This window comes from Cygnus olor, chromosome 11 (genome assembly GCF_009769625.2).
Source record: "Cygnus olor isolate bCygOlo1 chromosome 11, bCygOlo1.pri.v2, whole genome shotgun sequence".
In the NCBI taxonomy this organism is placed as follows: Eukaryota; Metazoa; Chordata; class Aves; order Anseriformes; family Anatidae; genus Cygnus; species Cygnus olor.
In genome coordinates, this window is record NC_049179.1 from 19,336,486 (window position 1) to 19,347,882 (window position 11,397).

At 52.4% G+C, this 11,397-nt stretch overlaps 1 long non-coding RNA gene across 1 annotated transcript; it reads right to left on the reverse strand.

Annotated features, from left to right (window-relative positions):
* Positions 1–1,874: 1,874 nt before the first annotated feature.
* LOC121076046 lies at positions 1,875–10,778 on the reverse strand. Its single transcript, XR_005823308.1, has 4 exons — positions 10,398–10,778; positions 3,088–3,139; positions 2,235–2,351; positions 1,875–2,153 (listed from the first exon to the last, which is right to left on the reverse strand). It is a non-coding gene; the product is annotated as an uncharacterized LOC121076046 (long non-coding RNA).
* Between the last annotated feature and the right edge of the window lie 619 nt (positions 10,779–11,397).

The following is an 11,397-nucleotide window of genomic DNA, read 5'->3' on the forward strand; positions in this document are numbered from 1 at the left end:
AGGACTCATAAAACGTGTCTCTCTTTGGCTGTTTAGGCAATTCCCTTTTGATGATGAAGGAGAATATTAGATTAATGCAACTGCCACAATAGCATTATCTCCTGCTTTTAAAATAAAGCATATTTTATGGCATACGTATCCTCACGGACACAACCTGTGGCTGCACAATCCCCGGGCTGGTGCTGTGCTGCTGGACATGCCGTGGTCCCTCAGAGGTCTTCTTGGAAGGGATTTTTGTCCAACTTGTGGCAAAAAGGTGGGAATACCAGAGTTGTGCCACCACTCGGCAGAGAAACTGAGGCTGGGGCAGACAACGGGAACTGAATTCTGCTCTTACCCGTGGGGGAACTCGCTTAAACTCAGGATTAAGGCAAAATAGCATGGAGAAGGCTACACAGCAGCTGTCTGGGCTGTACAGACAGGGAATATCAATCTTGAGAGCTGTCAACCCAGAGCATTCTGGAAGAAAAGAGAAGGAAACACCGGGCGGTTAGCTGGTGCTATTCACCCGGCCAGGGGCTGGCACCCTCCAGGCTAGGAAGCAGATGGGCTCTGGGTGCCTTCAGCAAGAGAGAATAGAATCACTACTAATGTGATCCTGTATCCAGAAACGCCGCCAGATAGTCGTGTTCAGAATATCAGTGTTCAGAAATGTTGCCAGAGGATGCTCTTAGAATATCCCGAGTTGGAAGGGACCCATGAGGATCATCGAGTCCAGTTCTCTTGCTGGGAAGGGGGTTGAGGAGTGGGTCAGGGCATCCTCCCTCCACACCGGCCTGCTCTGGAGGGAGAGAAAAATTTACTTGATGCCCACAGACGAGGCCAAGCTGTGGCTTATGCTCACTCCCAGCTCAGGCTCAAGCTTGGGTTTGCACACCTAGCCTCTTACCTCGCTCATCGCGCGGTTTTCATGGATTGCCTTTTCTGAAGCTCTGTCCCTCAATTCACCAGCCAAGCCGCCTGACCCTCTGCTGAGGACACTGAGTTACCTTAAAATACTCATTTTCCCCACCACTGTGCTCCTGGATGCTGCAAAGAGTGCTTTGCTGGGCCCAGGATTTAATCAGATTAATTAAGCTGCACTTGTATTAATTTAAATTACAAGTATCTGAGGGCTCAGCCAAATCAAGTGATTTATGGGCCATATCAATCTAATTAATACCACCAACTCTTAAAATAAAAACCTAATAAATGAGTTTATTATACAGATGTAGGATTGACTTATTAGTTTTGGGTCTCTAGTGACATGGCCAATTTGATGGAAGTTTTATCTCCTTGCTAGGAAAAGCTCTCCTTTTTTCCCCTTCCCTCTTGCTGTGTTTAAAAAGTACATTGTACAGGGGGAGGGGGATACAAAATAAGGTCAGTTCTCAAACACTATCCAAGCCAAGAGGTCCCCAAAGCCTTGCTGTACACAAAAGGTGTGGGTTTTCACACCTGTGAGCACCCAGAGGATGACGGCTGGCTTGCCTTCTTGCAGGCAGGACCTAGCTCCGTATAAAGATAAAAAATAACTCTTACTTTGATGCAGCTTCAAGATGTGCTGGAAATTGTTGGGTTCCCTTCTCGGGCAACCTACGTAAAAGGCTTGCCATGACGCAGCCTGATGCAGCCCCTAGCTGGGCAATGGGGCTAGCAAAGGAAGAGGAGGAGGATTAAAATATTTTAAAGCTTTTTTTAAGAATTAAAACCCATGGCAAAGCATGTCGTTGGCAGGAAGACTTCAAACTTTCCCTCAGAGAAAAGTTTCTTGTGGTCATCATGTGCAGAACAGCAGGAAGACCTCAGTGGCCGTAACTTGCAACAATACAGCAGAATTACCTGCTTTATTTAAAAATGCATGAGCTGGAAGAGGAAAGAATTTGAGGCACAAATAGATTTTATTAGAAATAATTACATCCAGGAAGAGCGAGGAGAGGTTTTATCACTCTGTGGTTCCAGGCAGCGTTGCGTGTGGGCAGGGGCATCGTGACAGCGCTCTTGCAAACCAGCGTCTGCGAATGCCAGGTATCGCAGAGACATTTTCGAATGAAAGCCAGAGCTAATCCAGGAACGTTGTTAAAAGGTGTAAAATGGCTGGATGGCACGGAAATGTTTAAATCTGTCCTTTGCTAAATGTTAATGGAGAAACTCCACGTAATACATCCTACCTCCTGCAGGAGAATAATATCTGGCCAATAGAAGGATTAGAGATGGAGACTAATTTTGTATAAAGATGAAAAAATAACTCTTACCTTGATCCAGCTTCATGCTGCATTGGAAATTGTTGGGTTTTCTTCTTGGACAACCCATGTAAAAGTATGACAGAGACGTCATACTAGTGCAAGGTAGTCATCTGGCTGCAAAGAAAACTAAACCTCGGTGTAAATACACAGATGAGACTGGGATCACCGATTGCTCTGCCACAACTGGGACAAAATTCACAGAATCGTTTTTGCGTTCATCTCCAGGAGGTGCCGGTGCCCTTCCCGTGCATGCAGAGGGGTCCCATAGGGGATGCTCTGGCCGCGACGCACCATGGGTTTTGGAATCACCTCATCCCCCTGGGCTGTTTCTCAGCTGTTTTTTTTTAGGGTCGTTACTTATCTCAGGTGTGTTTTCACCTGCAGGCGGGTGTGAAGCTGCCCCAACCAGAATGAGACACCCCGAGCTGGAAAGGCCATGGGGGCAGCCCTCCTGAGCTGGAAGTGAGCTGTGCCCGCTGCCTGCTGGAACTGCAGGGCTCCGGGGTGGGTTTGCTGGCCAGGAGTATCAACGGGACCAGTGCTGCCATCCCTGGCCCCGACGGATGTGTAGTTTAAGTGGGGCTGGCAGCAGCTGCACCACGGGAATGGGAATTCCTCCTGAGCCAGAGCACGCAGTGGGGAAGAGCATAATCTGCGTGATTTACGGGCTGCGGCTCTAGTTTAAAATACATTAGGCTCCAACTATTTAATTATTGGGCACTACCAAATCACAGAGACAGAGGAGTCGGTCACGTCTGCTAATGCCAACATTTATCATCCTATTTATCTACTCCAGCTTCTGAGACCCATATCGAATCACTTTCCTCTATTAGCTAATAACGCGCGAGTTTATTCCTCATACCTCTGGGCGGCCCTCGATGGATATTGCAGCACTGCTGGCAGCACGCATCTACCTGGGGATAGCTAAACTGGTTTAGAGCATATAAAGAATTGTAATCACCAGCCAAAACTCGAATCAAAATCAAAGCCTTTTTCCTGCTACCTCCTGGCCCCGGGACACTAATTCTCCCCAGAGAGTGAACGCAAACAGCGCTTGGGTTCTTGGGCCGGTTGATGCCTCCTGAGATCTCCAAGAAACCATTAAATATCTACAATTTATGGTTACAGAAAGGCAAAGAAAAATTAAGCAGCTATCTGAGAGCTGGTGAATGGGACCAGCGCCTCCTCTCTAGCTCTGGCCAGGGTTTCTCATCCCAAAACCATCCCGAGAAGCCTTGCAATGCCCGCACGAGCACAGGTGAGGTCTCCACAGACAAGCCCAGTCCCACTCAGCAGGAGACAAAGACAGTTTCAAGCAGTCTCATTGCCAGAAGACACTCGTCCTCTCAGCATCGCATGTTTTCCTGTCCTGAAGCTGGGCATTAAGCAGAAAAAAAAGCCTCGGGCTTTCCCTCCTTGCGCATTCACAGCGGAGGACAAGAAAGCAAAACCTTCGATTCCATGGCAGGGATTTTTTCACCGATGCCTCTAACTTACATTGCTGTGATGGTGATCTCGTTATTGTTTATATGTCACCTACATTAGCTGGTGTTTTCGTATTAACCCCTCCCACCAGCTGCCCAATTTCATTTCCCTGGCAGGTGAGCCTGCGCTCGAGCTGGTGACGCCTCGAAAACCCGAGCAGGCTGAGCTGCAACCGAGCGGCCGGTACCGGAAAGGCGACGCCGTGCTGAACGGGGCTTTTCAGGGAAATTCTCTCTGGATCCTGGCGAAGTCCTCAGGAAGAGTTGGGAGCCGAAGCTGTCTTTAATTGATAGCCTGGCCACTGAGGAGGCAGTATCCATAGAAACCGAGGGGCCTCGACAAGATGACAAACAACGCTGCAAGGGCCTAATAATAGCAGAAATAACGAGGTGTGGCCAAAAAAAAAAAAAAAAAAACCCCAAGCAGGCATCTTGCAGGATCGAATGGGTGGGTCCGGCCTAATGAAAGCCTCGCGGGTAACAGCGGTGGCCGTGGGGAACGCGAAGCACAGCCAGAGGATGGAGCAGAGGCTCTGCTCTCTTTGTAGAGCCAGGAATTGGGAACAGCATTTCTCAGGAGCATCTTGAGAGCACGGCACAGGAGCCTGGTAGCATTTTGGAGCCACCTCATCACCTTGGGGACAGCGTTTTGGCCTACGGGGACATCTGGCCGGGCAGGGAGCCCTTGGGGACCGCGGATTTGGGGCTGGGGCTGAGCGATGCTGCTCCCGGCCCCGCGTTCCCACGCGCCGTGGCCGAGCATCTCCTGCCCGCACCGCCAGGCATTGGTAGGGGAGCCCTGACCTTTTCCTTAATTAGCTTAAAACCGCACAGCAAAATAAATAAATAAATAAATAAATAAAAAATGGGAGCGGGGGGAGAAAACCCCCTCTGTGAAAGCCAGTCGCAAACCAAAAGAGGCAACAGTGAGAGCAAGCAATGTGTCACCACAAGTGTCCGAGTCAATGGAAACCTTGTTAGGTGGGGAACAAGGGTCTCCGCTAACAAGCTCTTATCTGTGTTTTTGTTTTCCATTGAAGGTGCATGTCATTAGCAGGAGTGTTAACAAGAGCTCTCAATAGCTTCATATGGCCAATGGCCTCTGAATATTCATGAAGGTGTGAACAGAATGTGGGAAAGCCGGGGAAGAAAAGGCAAGAAAGGCAGCGAGAGGGCTCATTGTGCCCGGAAGAAAGGACCCATTGCTGGGTGGGAAAAAGGGCTCCTGAATCCCTGGGACAACAGCCCATTCCCCAGGCAAAACCTGTCCTTCAAGCCCTGCCCTGGTATTGACGGAGCACAAGACGGGGATTTTTTTTTTTTTTTTAGCAGCGCTGGCAGGAAACCAGCGCCTGTCATTTCAGGTATTTAGCCAGCGACTGCTGTGATTTTATTTGAAATAATAATAATAAAGAAATAAAAAACAAAAGACTTCAAGGTGAAGGAGCACACCCAGATGCTGCTCCAGCGCCGCATCATGCAAAGGGGAACGGCCTCTGCAATCTGAGGCTGCTGCCTCCCGGTCTCCCCCGTGCCCACACGTCCCGGAGGAGCCCCAGGTTTGCCTCCAGCAGGACCCCAGACCCCAGAGGGGTGGCAGAAAAGGAGAAGCTGCAGAAATTGGGATTTAGGACAAGGAATGAGGGCCGTCGTGGCACGGGGTTTTGGCCGGGCTGTTTCGATGCAGAGCAAAACGCCCCCCGAGCTGCTGCTTCTCCGATGGCTCCGGTCGCGCGTCAGCCCCGGATAAATAGTTTTCATTCAACAAATCGATGAATAGAAGCAGAGCATGGCAAAAATACCGCCGAGTCCCTTCACTGATAACGACAGCTGCTGGGCTGCGAGGGAGAGCGGGAGGGGGGAGCGGGGGAATAGATTAAAAAATGTAAAAAGCAATGAATCACAGCTGGGGGGGGAATCGTAAAGCTGCAAGCCGCCGCTGCTCCCACGCAAATGTACGCGGTGTTTACTCATCTATTTCTCGTGAAATTTAAAGCAGAATAGGAAAGGAGAGGGGGCTCGCAGGTCTGGAGGAGCCGGGAGTTGTGGCTGCCACGGGAGGAGGGCCAGGACAGGGCGCCCAGAGAGACAGACAGACAGACTCCTTGCCAGCTGGAGCAGGAGCGCTCCGCTGTACAAAAAACCCATCCAGCCGCTGCCAAAGTGCCCCAAAACCACCCCAAATTCCCTCTCTGCATGGAGACGGGGCGCCTGGTGAGGATGATGTCCTGCCATTTCAAGGCACACGCTTTTTAGGCCCCCAGACGCTGCTGCTCTTTGCTTGAGACTTGGACCCTCCCTGGCCAGCCAGCATCTTGCACCCTGTCCTGTCGGCGCACTTTGCCAGGCCTTCCTTTGGTTTTGAAGCTGATTTCCAGCAAAAATCACCCTGACGTTCACAAACAGATCCTTGCAGCTGCTGGAAGAGCTTCTAATGGACACAGCACAGAAATGCTTTGGGGCAAACCGTCCACGAGGTGAGCTTTGCTTCGCATCTAGGAACATTTCCCCCATCAGCGAACTCAGAGATGGCAAAATTGGGGTCAAGCTGTACGCTGCCACGTCTATTTTGACAAGGCTTTGCCTGCAAGATGACCTGAAGAAAGTTTCCAGAAGGTCAAAAACACTCTGTTCCCGCAAGTTTGCCTTTTCATTTCAAACAGGTTTTGAGGTTTTAACTAAAACACCGTCAGACACAAGTGTAAAAGGCTTAATTCAAAGTGAAAGGGCTCGTTTTGTTTTGTTATTTTTCTCTCCCAAATTTCGCTTGCCAGCGCTATCCTTTGCCGTTTGTTTTCGATCCGCTTCAGACGCGAGGAAATATTGAAATTGCGAGTTCCCTGCGAAATGCACAGCCTGGCTCCCGGCCAGCCCCGGCTACGCCGCGTGGGAAGCGAGCGGGGAGGGAGCGCGAGGCCAGCGCGCGAGGCTGCGTGCCTCCCGGGCAGCCTCAGCGGCAGCTCCCGGTGTCTCTCCGTCTGTTGGCTCAGCCTGAAAAAAAAATAAAAATAAAAATAAAAATAAAGACTCTGGGGAGGAAGACGCAGCTATTTACTCTCCGCTGCCATTTGCAGTTTCGTTCCCAATCCCGTCAGGTGCGCGGAGGGTTCGTTTTGCCTGCTGCGAGTCCTTCCAGGAAAGATCTTTCCCTTGCGCTGTCCCAGGCCAGCACTACGAAACCCGAACGTTAAAAATAAACCATGACTTCAGCCCCAAAGGACAAATTCCTCCTCCGAATGCTCGCTCCCTTCTCTCAGAGCACGGACGTTGGGAAGGCACTTCCAGCAGCGAAGCTGTGCCCCTCGTGCAGGCCAGGGCTGGGACAGGACCAGCGCAGGAGGCAATGCTGAGAGAGGCTGGAGGGGGAGCAGCTTTTATGGAGCAACAACTCAGCATCGCGAACCCCAAACCAGGATCCTTGGTGCTTTCACGCAGCAGGATTCACCTTGTGCCAGCCAGGACGCCCTGCAGAGTGAGCCGTGATCCTCTTACGCATCGAGGACAAATTCTGAGCATCACTTCATCTATGGGACATCCCAGCAGCAAGCCCATGCCCCCCGGGAAGGGGATCTAGGGGTACAGTGGCCATGTGAAGCCCGGTGGCAGAGCCCTCATCCGTCTAAACCTGGTGAATGAAGCAGAGCATCCCCTGGCCCACAGGACGATGTCCAGCTCCCTCCAGCAGCAAGTAGCAGGAAGTGCACACATGCCCGCCAGCTCGCCCCATTGCAAATAACTCCCCCCCCCCCCCCCCCCCCCCCCCCCTTTAAAATCGTGCTGGAAAACATATTTTGTCGCAGCCTGAAAAGGCTGTGAAGTGCTGCGGCGATGCCGCAGGAGGGACAAGTCTCCATGGGAACTGCGGGGTTATTCATCTCCAACAGCCGAGCGAGCGGACTCGTAACGCGCCACGTCTGACGGCTGTGTGCAGGGGATGGGGAGAGATCGGGGCTGAAAAACCCGAAGGGTTTGCAGAGCATCATCAGCTGAAGGGCAGCGTGCAGCACCATGGCTGTCTGCTCCCGGGGTTTCTCCCCCATCGGTCACGGTGGGACCGGGAGCAAGCGGGTGCCCTGCTGCTGCCCGCAGCCTCCGGCGGTGCCGGCAGATGGGGGTGCTCAGGGAAATGCAGGACCCTACACCCAGTGACCCAGCCATGGGTTTCCCTCTTCCAAAAACCAGGAAAAACTCAAAAAAGATTCCCAGAATTTCAGAGGAAAAGACCTGAAGGGAGGGAAGGGCTCTGCTGGCATCCCAGAGCCTGGTGCTTGCAGCAGGATGAGCCCTTCCCCGCTGCGATCCACGCACGTGCCCTTCTTGGTGCCGTGCAGCATTTGGAGAGGCCACGGGCAAGCCGAACACCCTGAAAGCAATGCTGGTGAAACCTAGGATGGGTCAGTATTTGTATCTGTATTTGAGGCAGCAAACACAGGACACACAGAACTCGTGGCCAGAAAAGTCACAAAATTAACTTAAAACTTCCTGGACTGGTACAGTCAAAAGGATTTTTGCTCTTTTCCTTCTAAATGCCTTCTGCAAACACCAAGGAGCTCCCAGGGACACCAACTCCTTCTCTGAGGCCTGGAAATGCAGCCAGAAGTGCCCCAGCACCACATGGAGGGTGTTTGGGGCAGAAAGCTGTGCTGCCCTCGCTCTGACAAGGGCTGCTCCCGTGCTTCCAAACCAAAGCTTTGCAGTGGCCATGCAGAGCATCTGTTGCAGGGTTCGGCCTCCTGAACGTGGCAGAATCATCACTAGGAAATAATTGCCCCCCTAATTGGGATGCTCAGCCACAGCAGCATGCTTTGGGTGCCTCACCTGCTGTAAAGCCTGCTCCGGTCTCCAGAGCTGAAGACAGGGGCTGCTGCGTTAGGGCGGCGAGCGGGACTGCCTAATGGCTCATGGAATTGGTTTCCTCCTCTTCTGCGAACACGGTTTGATAAATGGTTGCTTAAAAGACCGCTGCTTGTTTTCCCAAGTCATTTAGAAGCTGAGGGACGGCACAAAGTGCTTATTTGCCAGCGTGACGCGGGAACGTGGGAGCTGCCAATTCATCATTCCCGACCCAGCGCCTCCGCCCGCTGCAGGAGCCCAGCGCCGCGGCCGCCAGCCCGTGTTGGCGGCCCCTGGCCTCGCCTCGGCAATCGGTTCCCATTATGGAGGTGCGAACGCTGCGGCAGCTTGCTCTTAGATTTATGATTGCACCAAAATCAAGAGGCCAGACTCAGGCCCTGCTGAGCCGAGCTCTACCCAGCAGTGTTTGGTAAAAGGGGAGCCCAAGGCAAGGACAGGGGAGGGAACCAGGTCATGGAACCACGCCCCAGCAGAGCCAGTAATGCAGCTGGCAGTGCACAACGCTTTGGGCTTCACCGTTTTCCCTGACACCATCCCCTTCTTCCACAGGTCTGTGCAGGAAGCATCGGCCCCAGCTGCTTTCCATCAGCCCTACCTGAAGCACGGATCCTGCAGCACATTGGTTTCCAGCCTACACCCATTCAGAAGCAAACCTGACACACAAACTCAGATGAAGGTATTCCCACGTGTTCACAAAGCCCCGTGCACCAAACCAAGACCCGAGCAGCGTGTTACAGCAGCCTCCAGCACGCAGAGCTCACACTGCGGCTGTGGCAGCAAAAGCCTGAAAGATTTCTGCAAAGCCTCAGGCCAGCTGGGACACTGCTTGAGGCTCATCCTCCGCTGCAACCTCCTCATCTCCAGGAGCGCGTTTTGCTTTGCCCAACTCATGTATCCACAGCAAGTGTATTTTAAAGAGAAATACTTGCTCCCGTTGCATACCCAGAGGGACAGTCAGTCCAAGTGGTAGCAATTAGTCACGGAGGCAACTTCATAATTTATTCATCAAGACAGAATAAAATCACCACCACCCAGAACGTTTGCAGCAGCTCATTCGCCTGGAGACCAAAACGCCCGACCGGAGCGAAGGAAGCGCTCAGCAGTCGGTGCTGAGCAAACAGCTATGCGTGGTGGTTTGCAGCAGCCCGGGTCCCGCTTCTCATGAGCTGCTAATGGGCAGCACAGCCTGCTGATGGGCCTGAGCTGCAAAAACCTGCCAGAGTTTATAATGTTAGGCTGCTGGAAGGCTGGGCTGAGAACCTGCCCCCTTTCCTCCATCTGCGGTGAGTGGGGAAGGGTTGGCTGCAGCCCTCATGGGACATTGCAAGGCCTTGGGGCACCTGGAAGAGGCCAGAAACTCTGTAATAAAATCCTCCAGGCACGCAGCAGCACACGTAGAAACTTCCCCGCTGCTTTATGGTGTTGAAGACACCTGCATGTCTGGCTCGGAGGCACCAGCAGGTCCCACCACCACCGCAGCCCAAAGCCCACGGCTAGTGCCAGTCTGACACTTGGGGCCCTGCTTGTGCTGCACAAGGGCTCCTGAATGCTCCAGGGGAAGCTTTGCCATGTTATAGTAGGGTCTACACAAACCCCAGAGGGAGACACAATGCATCATCACACTGCTGGTTACCGGCTCATCTCTGAGCCACCAGAACAGGGGGTGCTTCTAGTTTAGATAGGAGGAAGAAATTCTTTCCTCTGAGGGCGGTGAGGCACGGGAACAGGCTGCCCCAACCCTGAGGGACTTGCACCTCAACATGACCGCCCCGTGCCCTCCACCAGCCACTTTAGGGCAGCAGAACCGGGGCACCCACAAGACCGTGTTGCTTACCAGGACAGGAGAGGTGACACTTGTGGTGTTCCCTTCCATCTTGCCCCCCAGGGCCCTGCAGGCACCATGGTGCTTGGCCCCCGGCCCCCCACAGGCCTCAAGCTGCGGGTAGGCCGCAGGCGGTGCCACAGCTCCAGCTGGTGGCTCCCCTCACAGCACATGGAAACACGAAGGAGCGGGAGCATTGTTAGGCCAAGCGAAGGCCCAATCTTCCTATTTAGACCAATTACCTAATCACAAGGGACAGGAAAAATCACAGATGCTTTCGCTAAACACCCAACAAGCGTATAAAATGCACACGCGCGCTCTCCATCACTGCTGCTCTCCGCAGCACAATGAGGGAACAGATCTAATTATGCACAAACTCTACTAAATCAAGGAGAGAGACGGTTGTAAATGGGGCAGGGAGGGGGGGAAGGGGACATTTAATTCAATTTATTTAGCAGCATCTTTATTGCAACAAAGGTTTTGTAATAAAATGCAGCAAAACTAATGTCTCCACTTTACATGATTAAAAGCTGGGTAGCTAGAGAGGTGGGGAGGGAGGGAGGGAGACCAGCAAACCCACCAGGGTGAGACATGCAAGTTTGTTAACACAAACAGCAGGCACTTCATGTTCTAAAATTAAACACCTGATCTTCTACTGTGCAGAACATCCAAGTAAAAAACACATGAACTTCTCTCTTCCCCTTCAAAAGGACTGGCCTGAAGACCTGCGAGGGGTACACAAAAGTCTTTACAGGGCTCTGGTACTCAGGTAAACAGGCAACTCAAGGCAGTGTCCTCATCTGGCTGATTATTTATTTATTTTCTTATTATTGCCTCGCCAGAAGTTGAGCATCATGCCAGCAGCAAAACAGCCTGCGTTCCACACGGGCACACGCAGCAGAAACACAGCCCACGTTTCCTCACAGGGAGGAGGTGCAGGGACCCTGTGCTCAGTTTGTGAATTCTCCACCATTTGCCACACAGGCTCCATGTACGCTGCTCTGGGGTCAAA